We start from the raw sequence: 13,858 nt of genomic DNA, 5'->3' as shown, positions 1-13,858 counted from the left end.
GGATTGCATCTGCTCATAAACGAGTTTTCAGAGGATAGGCAGCAGCGTCTTCTGCGTACCATAATACCATACTGTTTTCGGTATTTCACCTGCAGTGGAGATTATGGTATATACCCATGTATATCTTTGGGAAAAACCAATACCTTGTAGTAAACGTGTATTGGCTGAATCGACAAGAACGACATACCGACTAATTCAGATCACGTGGTTTCATACTACATAGAACTAAAAGTTTGGCAAAATTTGTAATTGAACGGTGAAACTAGCATGACAGAAATAGTATTACATATATAAGAGAATACAGAAGTAGACGTGTTTCTTAAACTTTATGTAATAAGAAATTTAATAACGAAGAATTAGAATGAATGAGACAAAGAAAGAGCTATGCTCAGGATATCTATAAGGGATGAAATCAGAATACAGATATATAAGATAATACAGAAGTAGACGTGTTTCTTAAACTTTATTTATGTAATAAGAAATTTAATAAAGAAGAATTAAAATGAATGAGACCAAGAAAGAGCTATGCTCAGGATATCTATAAGGGATGAAATCAGAATACAGATATAAGAGATACAGAAGGAAACGTGTTTCTTAAACTTAATGTAATAAGAAATTTAATAAAGAAGAATTAGTAAGAATGAATGAGACAAAGAAAGAGCTATGCTTAGGATATCTTTAAAGGATGAAATCAGAAGTGGTGCAGGCAGGCCACATAGTCCACAAGGTGGACAAGACCTTGTTAAGATCATCGGAAGACTTTGAATTCAAACCGCTTCTAATTCGTACAATTAGATATCTAAGGGAAAGGCCATGTCAAGTAGCAGACGTAAATATGATTTAAAAATATTAGAGGAACTAGAAAGTAATGTCGCTTTCTTAAGTTAAATTCTAGCGACTACATTATTAATAAGTTTTTATTTCTAATCAACAACCTTTTGCCATCTAGTATATAAATTTTCAATGCCGTAGCGATAACAAATCAATCGGTTTTCTATAAAATATACCCACAGAAACGACATTACTTTCCGGTTCCCCTGATATTTATAAAGGACGGAAAGATACCTTCCCGAGATCGTTTCGTTTAAAAGAGTTCATGGCAACGTCCATCGGCAAATTGAAGTATACATTTATAATAAATAGATATTATTATTGCTAATATTAAAATAAACAATATCATTTCAGACGATGGGCGTTTAATGACAAGACATGGTCTCTCTCCCAAAGATCTATGTGATGATTGTCTTGTGTTGTTTCAATCCAACGACTACCAAAGACTTTCACTATGTTTATACTACAAATATTTGTTAACTCGATATAATATACCATAGACAACAACATTAAAAAATAAAATTATACTCGAAGACATAAATTAACATATGAATGATATCAAAAGAAAACTATTAGGGTAACCAGAAAGTAATGTCGCTTTCTTGAGTTAAATTCACACGATTACGTTTTCAACAAGTTTTTATTTCTAATCAATATGTTCACCTTTGTTATCAACAACCTTTTGCTATCTAGTATACAAATTATCATTGCCGGGGCGGTAATCAATCGGTTTTTCTGTAAAATATATCGACAGAAACGACATTTCTTTCCAGTCCCCCTAATACGTAACAATAACTTCTAGCAGTACAAAGACACACAGACAGATAATAAATAATAATTAATTTTAATAAGCAGTAATCTATATTTGAAAAACTTTTTTAATTGCTATAATATTATTACGTTTAATATTATCTGTGAATGCATTGATTTATGGATAGAATGTATTAAATATAAATCGACAGCAAACATATTGTATATTAACCTCTTTAAAGTTTTTACGCCTGCTTCCAATGTATCTATATACAGACATCGATTGAAATATTTATATAGTCTGTAATTCATTTTTTAAATCTCAAAATAGTGCGTATTTCAGAGAAATGTCAAATATCATTCTTACACAGACGCCAAATGTCAAAATGATTTTAAAAAGTTGATAAATTATAAATTAATTACTTACCTTCTGTTGTAGCTTTGAGAAATATTATATATAATCGTTGAATAATCTAATAAGCATTTGTGATTGCGTGTTTTCATTTACGGTTTGAATAATGGCGATATACCGCAACCAATGGTATAAATTATTATGAGAGTTTTAATAGTTTATAGATATGTCACAAGGTGACTTGCGATATATTCTAAAGTAAACCTAATATATCTATCATATATGACAAATACAATATTACAGTTTCGCGAAAAATAAGAAAAAAAAAATTAAAACCTTTTCAAATAATGGTAGACAAAACTTTTGACGAATGATAAAAAATAAATGCGTAACACCAATTTAAAACTATAAAATACTATTGAGATATATTAAAACAAACAGAAGTAACATAATTGTTGTTATATTTTGATATAACAACTCGCTTCTGCCTTTGATATCAACATTAACTATGAGAAATGAATATCGGCCGCCATATTTAAATCGGTGAAAAAATATTCCATTTATAAAATTCATCCGCATTAACAATGGAATAACTTTCCACCATTAAAATAATTTTTAATACATATATAATGATAAATAATCAAAATAAACATTGTGCATTATATATTAAAACGTTTTGTGACCTAACAGATTATATGTTTGTGCATATATAAACTTAAAAAAAAAGTTAAGTGCGTAAGCAGTGTCGGACGCGTTTAATCAGTTTTATTTTTAAATTGTTTAGTTTTTATTGCAATTGAACCAGTATTTTAGATGTTCTTTTTTTAAATTATTTTTTCCGTTAATCACTGCCGGTGGTGGGAGGGATTCTGAGGGTAGTTACAGTTGCGGTCCGGTGAGCTGGTCTGCGTGGTGACGGTGTCGAGTTTACCGCGGGACTGAGTCGACCCAAGGCTCCACCGGCGAGCAAGGTTGCGCGCTTTCTTCATATACAGGTTGCTTCGATAATTTAAGATATATTCAATTTTTAAACCAATTTTAAAAACGACTATAGAATTATCAGCCTTTGGATTGAAGTATCGTGCTTCAGGCTTTCATAAAGTGGCATTAATAATTAATAAAATAACATTAAGATTTATATAAAATAAAAATTTAAGTAATGATAAATTAAGTAAGGAAAAAAGTGTGATTAAAACCTACTTAAACCTTATTACCAAGATAATACGGTTTTTGCTGCTTTGGTAGAGGTATATGTCGAAAAACGCCAAAAAAAGTATAATGCAATTACAGTACCCGGCAATGAATGTTGCATATCGACCTTTGGAAAGAGACAATCGGCAAATTTCGGCTTCGTAGAGCACTATCTCTGCCCCACACTGCCTATGTGACGTTTTGTCAGTCGTACTCATGGGTCGCGGTAAATGTCGCCCTATATTCTTAAAATTCTCCCAAAAAAAGTAGTAAATATACAATAGAAAAGAATAACACTGTTGTAAGTTAAGGGTCAAGCAAGATCGCATAGGTTAAGTAAATAAAAAAAATATTAAAATAGTTTAAATTGTATAAAATCAAAACCAGAAATAAAAATTACAACCGATAGTAAAATGTAAATTAAATCGAAAAATTATGATAATGTAGCTGACTGGTCTAGAAACGAAGATGAAGGAAGGAAGGTGATGCAAGAGAGATAATTTAAAAGTGAAGAAATAAAGATATTATGAAGAATGAAAGTAGAAAGTGAAATCAAAGAATGAAACGATAAAAACAGTTTACCCTAGTATAAATGGTAAGGGAAGAACGCGAGGTCCTAAAATTAAGGGCATTAAAGTAAAAAAAAAGTAGGCGTTTTACGATTGAAATGATGATAATGGTGGAACAGGACGTGAGGAGATACCAGACGAAATAGGAAAAAAAATAGTTATAAATGTCCAGCAGCCAACAGCGCTTTCTTTCAGATAACTTCCTTAAGATTCTAAAATGGAGATGGACCAGAAGGAAGTCACTAGTTGCGGTTGATGAAGGACCCTGCATGCCGAATTCCAAACTGATCTTCCGAACTTTTTATTCAGCAAGAAAAGGACCAATATTTAGCCACTTTCGCACATGCAGTGGTAGTCGTGCAACAAAGTGCACCGCCCGCCAGCCCGCTGATAAATGCGTATGCGGCAAACAATGCGAATCACACAACCGCCACTGCCAAATTACTCAACACGTGTTTCACCCCTCCACGGGGCAATGGACTATACAATGCAATTTAAACCATAATATAAATATAATATAAATATAAAACCATAGTCTTTGATCCCTGTTAAGTAATGTTTTTATTCTTATTTGTTTTTTCGTTGTTTGACTAAATCATTATATGTTCTCAGTGAGATAGTTATAAGGTAACAACAGTAACTAATTTTATATTTCTAAGCTTCTAAGTTTGTACTTTCTTATTGCCTTTTGTTACTGTCTATCTCCAATAAACTAAATAAGTAAATAAGACTACCACTGCATGTGCGGAAATGGCTAAATATTGGTCCTTTTCTTACTTAGGATGGACTTCCGCAAGGTAACGCCTGATTCCATTAAATCTTTATTCAGCAGTGGACGATCTAGTCCGAAATGAAGGTAATAATTCAAAAATGTGTACTAATAAATATATTATTATTTAATTCAATTATAGGCTATAAAAGTAACATCCTGTACATAAATACTAAATTGGGGAACGGCCTCCCCGCTGACGTGCGTCGACCGAGCTGCGGCGACCTCCACAGCACGTAAAAAGCAAGCCGCCTTTATTTCACAATTAACATATGCTATATATAAAATTATCTACATATATATATATATATATATATATTTTCGTAGTGTCGGGTGACCATATTAGCGTAGGTAGGAAGCGTTGTATTTTCCTTTGTATAAATAAAACATTTCAAACAATAACATTTTTCCACACCTAATATAAAATTATAAATATTAATGTATGGCTGTGAAGCTTGGACGCTAACTTTGAAAGAAGAACAAAAGCTAGTGACGGAACGCAAAATCATGCGGAAGATCTTGGGACCAGCGAGAAATCAAGACGAATCTTGGAGGCTCCGAAAGAATGCCGAAATTCAGACTTTAGTAGCACAGCCAAATATCATAGGCGAATATAAAGGTCAACGAATCCGCTGGCTTGGTCACTTGGAGCGAATGGGATCGGATCGGAGCGTGAAGGTAGCGTACCTGGAAAAACCGAGGGGTCGAAGACCAGTGGGTAGACCCAGGTATCGTTGGATCGATCGCGTTGAGGCAGATTTGCGCGAATTGAATGTCAACCAATGGCAGACGATGGCGCAAGATAGAGGTAAGTGGAAGTCTCTCGCTTCGGAGGCCAAGACCCACTTTGGGTCACTGAGCCAGCGGAGTAAGTAAGTAATATAAAATTGCAATGTCTGAAGTTGAAGTTCTTTGGTTACCGGTGATGACTTACTTTACTTACAGAGAGCAATGCAGAGGACTAGAGCAGAGATGTGAAGATTCGCAGAAGAACCAAGATCACCGATGTAGCTCGAAAAATTGCTCGTTTAAAGTGGCAGTGACTAGACCTTCTACTACCAAGTCGCTCTATACGGGCAGTATAAGACTGGTCCAAGTGGCATTTGGGAGAGGCCTATCCAGGCTATAGGCTTAAAACAAGAATATAAAATTATCTAGATGTACATATTTGTATAGTGGAACTTTTAAGAAAAATATATTATTGTTACGAATTTCTTGAATAAAAATTGTCTAACCTGTTTGGTATGACGTCATATCACTGGAATCAAATGACGCAAGAAAAAGGTTTAAATTTGGAACGACATTAATTTTAAAACAGCAAGACTTTACATTTCAATAATAATTTTCGTGAATGATTTCTATAGAATTCGTTTTAAGATGTTGGAATGTGTATTTATTAAGAATATATTGACCCTTCATTATAAAGAAAACTATAAAATCGGATAAAGATTGTTGGATGTATTCGTATGTTGATATTTTTTTTTCTGGAAGAAAATAACTTGGAGGGAAATTTGAATTTGGAATATACATATTTTTACTTTTAAATATAATTTTATAAATGAACGAGCTGATCCCGCAAACGTTGTTTTGCAAAAAAAAAATAAAGTTTTTAATTAACAAATGTAAGATAAGGGTTGATCGTAGAGGGGTGAAAATTTAGGGTTGTATGTGTTTTTGTATGTTGTACATAAAAAAATAAAAACAAAAAATTTCGTCAAAAAAAAAAATTTTAAACCTTAAATGCATGACTTTTATTTACACTTTAAAAAATATATATCTTATATATCATTTTAATGCAGGGAAAAATAGAAAAAACACATATATGTAATATTTTTTATACTTATTTATTGATTAGCCTTAAGCTGATATGCGACACTGTGCATTTAATGTACATTATTGTCTTCAAAGTGGTATGTTACAGTTTTTGATCATTATGCATTTAAGGGTTAAGGGTGAAGAACCCTTATCACTTAGGGGAATGAAAAATAGATAATAGCCGATTCTCACCGACTAAATACGCATATAAAATTTGGTAAAAATCGGTCAAGCCGTTTCGGAGGAGTCCAAGTTCGAACACCGTGACACGAGAATTTTATATATTAGATAACACCACAAAATATTACAAAAACATTTTTCTTCTTCAGCAGAAGCAAATTTGTTATGTTCATAATTCAAATTAACCATTGGTGATCTATATATATATATATATATATATATATATATATATTATTGTTTGTCTGTGTGTCTTATCGTAAACTATGCATTTAATAACTTGGTGATCTTTAGAAAAGTTATTATACATCAGTCCACGAAGGTTTTATGTTAGTTGATCTTTTTTATAATTAACAAAATGAGTCAAAATCAATTGAATATTTTCGTAATGTATTTCTTTCAAATTTATTTTAGTTGGTGGCGTAGTAATGCACTCAGGGTAGAGCACGCAGACATACAAAGCTACTTCTATAAGATTTATATCTGATTGGTGTTCAGTTTGAAAAAATTGCATGTAATTTTTTATATAGTCTGTTAAACTTGTGCCTCAATAAAATTAAAAACAAATGGGATGTTTTAGACCGCACTCGTATCTATTTTTAAAATCAATGAAACGTGTAACACTAAAAACAAATACATCTAAAAATCACAACTAACTTGAATATCTACTAGGAACTAATCAACAATATAATAAGATATATATTTATAGTGAATGTTTATGCTGTGGATGTATTAGTGAGAGGCATAACAGGGAAATTATTTATATAATCTGTTTAATGATTTAGACCAGAGTTCTAAACTTTTTTGTGTCGTAGACCCCTTGCCATGTTTTTCTCGTGTTGGGTAGACCACCTACTTACCTGATATTGATTTCCTGTAATTTTATAACTGTAGTGAAGTTTAGTGTTAAAAACTTGAAGTAAAAACACGTGCTAATTTATACATTTTTTAATCGAATTTAAATTAAAACTACTCAAAATAAAATTTTGTATCTGTTATGTAAAATATAACATAAACTTAAAAAAAACATTTTTTTGACTTCATAGGTACTTTTATAAATAATGTAAATGTTTTGATATTATAAGATAGTATGATGTAAGTAAATAGGTACTATCAGTGTATGTGTTGAGATTCACTATCGTGGACCCCATTTTCATTTCATGGACCCCCAAATTTTTTTTCGCTTACGTAGACCCATTGTAGGTTGTCATAGACCCCTGGGGTCGATATAGACCACTTTGGGAATCACTGATTTAGATCTATCAAGATCGAACATTACCTTATTTCTGGAACGTTCTTCCAAAGCAGCATTGGTGGAATAATTTTTTTTAAATAATCCGCAATTGTGCTGCCAATGTAAATAAAAACAAAGTTAATTATTGACTTTATTATAATATCAATGTAACTTAAGTTTAAAATTTTTACTATTATACATAACATAACGGTTTGACAGCTCGTTTTTGGTGAGAGTCGCCAAGATTTGGAACGACCTACCTGGGTCTATTTTTCCTGATGAGTTGAACTCTGGAAGCCTTTAAGTAAAGTGAACATGTTTCTTTTGGATGGTCGTGTACCAGCTTCGTCTTCATCTACACATCATCAGGTGAGATGGAATACAAACGCCTATTCCATTATATTAATAAAAAAAACATACAATATATTATTCATGTCAAGATATAAGTGATTGTTTTATTCAGTTATTAATCATTACATACAACCTAACATAATTATTATATTAAAAACTGTCTTTAACTGTTAACATATTATATGAAATTATATTAGTGTTGGTTTGCCTATTCGAAATAATAAATAAATCATTATCAATACGATGCCATTTTAATTAATTCAATTTTAATGTATATATATGTAAATATTTACTAATAATACATTAATACGAAAAAGATATTGAACCAGAAATGAGCAGTTCCTCGGAAGAATCACTGTCGGTGACGTAGCTCGAAGAATTGCTCGTACTGACAGACTTGGCACTTCGCTGGTGCAACTGATACCATCGGGGTCGAAAGGTCATGGCAATCTTTGACCTATGCCTTGCAGCGAGCGTCTATCAGTTAAAAAGAAGACGAAGAAGAAAAGGGAAACATTACGCGATTTCTAACATACAATCTTTGGATGGAATAAAAACGATTTGTAATCTAATATAGGGCTGGCGATCGATATTAAAAAGAAGAAATGTAGTAATATATTATCTGTACACCGCGTTACGTGTACCGCAATGCCTTTTGTGAGTGTAATTTCATAAAATACATTATTGATATTATTCAACATGCCTATAAGAGGTATTCTTTTAAAATACGCACTTTATGAATAGAATTTTATAAAATCTTTTCTTAGTTGATATTAACTCGGCAAAAGAAATATTCCTAAGAAATTTCAAGTATCTAGTCCTTATGATTCTAGAGATATCGTGATGATTTTGTACATATGTGGAGATATGTATACAAATTGGTTATTGTCGTAAAAGATTTAACGGTATGTATGTATCACATTAGCTGTCATTTAATATACGGTACACTATATACAAAAACCAAAGGTTGCAGAAGTAATAAATAATGTAATAATAATAATGTAAAAATATTAAAATTAATTTTTGTTTATTATCTGTTCCCTAAGAATTTGTGATGCCGGAAGTTTTTCGCCAGTCGCATTTTACTTTGAGAATCGAAACGTTGGTTCGGTGCGTCGTTCACGGGATTAAAATACATGGTACTACTTTCCCAATATTCTTCATATACTACTGCCGGGTTCAGAATGTCTATTGTGCCGAGAGGAACCTGGTAAGAAACACAATAGTTATTCCATTAACGCCAACTTTACAATTTAGTCGTGTTACATATTATTTCTCACGTGAAAATCAGCTTGGTACTAATCCCAGGCGTTATTGACATGTTTTAATATTTAATATGATAATATTCCAACTATTTTTAACATTTGACAACAGCTTTGATTTTTTTCGCGGATTAATTTAAAATTGCTTCAGCGATCTTGTTATAAAAGTTGACCATTGTTACAATAAAAGTTTTAATATGTATCAATCCGATTTTTTTAAAAGCCATTCTTACTATGTTATCGTGATCTTATTTAAAATTACAGAAACCATTAATTTTTGGATTGTGTGAATAGCTTTAAAAATTTTACACCTGCATAAATGTCTACGCAGAAACCATACGCTCTCCTATTTAATTTAAATAATATTATACGTATAAATAAAACGTGTTCGAAATTATTTCTTCAAATCAACTATGGGGCCATGCCGCTTGCATTTCCATTAACATAATACCTTACGTGCACAACAAAGGGCAAGAACGCCAACCTTTTATGTTTACAATGCTATTTCAAGAATAACATTCCAGAAATTACTTCGCTTCGTACGTTGAACACAATAAACGCCAGCCATGTTTGTTCGATAAACAAAGATGGCGGACCTCGACACGTCACTGTCAGTTTGCGCGCCATTACGTTGTTGAGAATTATTCGCTATTATTTTTTTAAATTGCATTATAAAATTAACTATGTTTGTTATGTTAAATACGCCTTAATTTTATTGCCAGATTATTAATTTATTGAGATATATTTTTAGCTCATAATGGTTAAGTAATATTCCAGCTATATGACGCCAGATGTTGGATAAAGGCCTCCCTCGTAAATTTACTGTATAACAAGATATAATTGGACTGCATCAGTTTCTATCCAGGTCCTACCCGCTACTACAACTTGCTATTCCGCTAGACCAGTGATTTCCAAAGTGGTCTACATCGACCCCTAGGGGTCTATGATAACCTGCAAGGGATCTACGTAAGCGAAAAAAATTTGGAGGTCCATGAAATGAAAATGGATGTCCACGATAGTGGATCTCAACACATACACTGATAGTACCTATTTACTTACATCATACTATCTTATAATATCAAAACATTGACATTATTTATAAAAGTACTTATGAAGTAAAAAAAATGCTTATTTAATGTTACATATATTTTACATAACAGACACAAAATTTTATTTTGAGTAGTTTTAATTTAAATTCGATTAATAAATGTATAAATTAACATGTGTTTTTACTTTAAGTTTTTAACACTAAACTTCACTACAGTTAGAATTTTATAGGAAATCAATATCAGGTAAGTAGGGGGTCTACCCAACACGGAAAAACATGGCAAGGGGTATACGACACAAAAAAGTTTGGGGAACTCTGCGCTAGACTATCTATTACTTTCGTTCTTCTACGGATCTCATCAGTTTTGGCTCGTTTTGCAACGATAAGCTTGCCCATATAGTGATGACCACGTTTCTTTACCACACATCATCACTGGTAACAGATCGGTAGATATTCGTCTTAAGGAACTGTGGTATATTACTATTAAAAGCTTAATAAAAGGGATATTATTAATAATTTTTTTGTTATAATTAGAAAAGTTGATGGCCAGCTGTATGTAAGCCCAAGATCGGTCATCGAGGCGACCTTTTGGAGAGGCCTGTACCGTGGTGGGCGTTTATATGTTGAAGAGATGAAGAATACAGAAATAAGGTGGTTGCAGGAATTCTTACCGGCCCTATTGGAAGTCTATGGAGAAGGGCTATGTTGCTGAGGATGTCCACAGCTGAACATAATCCGAAGACTAAGGCAGAAATTATGATGATGAATAAAAAATATCGACACAAGACTCTAAAAAATTTTATAAATTTTAATTCGACTTTTTTCAAGTTCCAAAATATGTAAATCTGATTATTTTGTTAAAAGTCATTAATTATATTTGTAATTATTTTTTTTCAATTCCCGCTCAACACAGGCGTTGTACCGAAAATTCCAAATTTAATTTAAATTACAAAGGGCAAGCACGCACGGCTAGCTTGACATGAAAACGATACAAAAAAGAAAATCTATGATGCCTCTAATTTGAACCTTATTTACAACAAAACACAATTCTAAATTATTTTAATATTTTTATTACTAAAATATTAATATTGTTAAAGCGTAAAACTCTTAATATGTAATGCGCAATAAGTAAAATAATCAATAAAACTTTAATATTAAAGTTCAAATTACTTTAGCCGCGTATTGCGAAATATTTAATTCTGTAATTAATAACATGTGCACACAAATATAAGTCCTATATAAAAAGCAGTACGGTTGAAAATCCTCTACAGAGTGATTGAGCATTATTTTTTTAAAGCAATGTTCGTGCAAGGAAGTGTATCGTGTTATGCCAAAGGTCAAACGGTCCGAATGCCCCAACAGCAACTTATAGGAACTACAATATAATTTAATGTTGTTGATAATTAAAAATGTTATTTTGATATGAGAACAAAGGAAATTTGAAAATTTTTAAAATGTATTTCTAGAATAAGACGCATTCGCGTTAATAATGACTTTTCTTTGTAATGCTGGTTAGTCAGATCACTTGACAGACGAGGTGTTCTTTTTTAAATTGGCAAAATACACATTTAAATGATCCAAATTAAATCGATTTCTTTTTAAAACGGTTTATTTAAAATGTGATTCATTTATGATATTTGTATTATAAATATATTTTTGATGGTTTGTACATATGTACAGGATATAAGTATGTAATAAATCGCTGGTTTGTTAAAAAAAGGTTTATTGCAGAATTATCACAATATGGGCTATGAAGAGGGAGCCTGGAAAGAAGAGATCCGTACGTATGAATGTAACAAACATAGCCCAGTAGATTGGTAAGTTGAAATGATAGTTAGCAGGTGATACAAAGCGCAGAATGGATAGCAGCCTTAAGGTTTTGTAATGGAGACCACGGGTCGGACCGTAGCATAGGACATATACTAATACAACCTTATACAAGCTCGGTCTTATCAGAATTTTTTGAGGAAGGCTTACGTACAACATTGGAGATCCTGAGAAGATGTTGATTTTAATTTCAGGACAAGTTATTGTATATTACTTAACCTAAATGAACATTGGAAAATCCAAACAAATACTTGAAAAAGTTTTAAAAAAATTACGCTTAGGTTTTAAATTAAAAATTAAACTACATGCTTTACAAGTTTATATTTAATTTCATAAAATTAATATTAACAATATATAGTTATAAATACAGCAGATGGTTTATTGCAGATTAACTCGCAATCTATGCAATGACATCTTAGAATTCTCCTTGACGAGTAAGCTGTCTGGAAGACTGTGATAACCTCTGACTTCCTCTCTAAGAAAAACAACGCGAGGAACATCAGATGGTGATAGAGGAAGTTCCGAGTCAGGCTGCGAGGAAACGCTGCTCACCAGAGCACTAGCTTAGACTCACAGATTATCGAAATGGACTTTAAATAAATTAAATATGTTAACTTAAAATAGGTATAGCGTTTTGAATGAATTTATAATAAAGAAGTTTGAAATAAATGAAACTAGAAGATTATCTGTATGAGTTTTTATTAACAATATAAATAAAAGTTTTTAAAGTATAGGTTATTTACTTTTTTACATATTTTAAAGTTTGTTATAATTTGACGACAAATTGACATAGTACATTTTATAATATATACGTCTTAAATTGTACTTATATATTATCTTTACAAGATAATTAGTTATAGATGAAAAAGTTTTTAAGGTGTATAATTTATTTGAAAAACAAACGTTTAAAGCTTTTACTTCTATTTATATTTTTTCGCTCTTTATTACTATATTATAATTATGTTATTTATTATTTCTGAAACTATATTTTAGGGCTAGGAATGGTATACATTAAATTACAATAAATAATCTGTACAATCACTCCTTTTAATATTTTTACACCTATAACAAATAATACCGTATAAATCGGATGTAAATGAAAATAAAATTATTTATTTTAAATTACGAATAGCATTAATTTACTAGGTTGTTCTACTCTGATGCTTTTTATAACTTACAACTAGATAAATAAAACAATACTATAACGAAACGTAGATACGAGAATGCATTCAATAAGTTTTTATTTTTAAATTAATAACAAAATCGCATGTAAATAATATAATACAATACAGTTTTTAAATCTATATTTTTTATTATTTATTGTGGTAATTGAACAACAGTGCAATGCATAAATGCGACATTAACTATTAGAAAAAAAAACAAAAATGTCCATCACAATGACAAGTTTGACATCGCGTTCGAAATTCAAATATGCGCTGAGAAGAAGCAATTGTCAAACTTCTTTGGTGACATTAATGACATTTATTTTTATTACAAGATGAATATGTATATGATAACATTTTTATTACAAGATGTATATGATATTTCGTCTGCAGATAGAAGCGGAGATTTGATTGTTTTCAGATATATCTCAATTTGTAAAAGTGTATCTATATTCAACCTTATGGCTGGATATACGGCATTACGACTAATATATTTTTAATCGATTTAAAACCACTTAG

The sequence above is a fragment of the Battus philenor genome, unplaced genomic scaffold, assembly GCF_028537555.1.
Source record: "Battus philenor isolate CCGP_79_NKW_IND1 unplaced genomic scaffold, ilBatPhil1.0.hap1 SCAF_30, whole genome shotgun sequence".
In the NCBI taxonomy this organism is placed as follows: Eukaryota; Metazoa; Arthropoda; class Insecta; order Lepidoptera; family Papilionidae; genus Battus; species Battus philenor.
The sequence above is the reverse complement of the archived record's forward strand: the minus strand, read 5'-3'. Positions refer to the sequence as shown.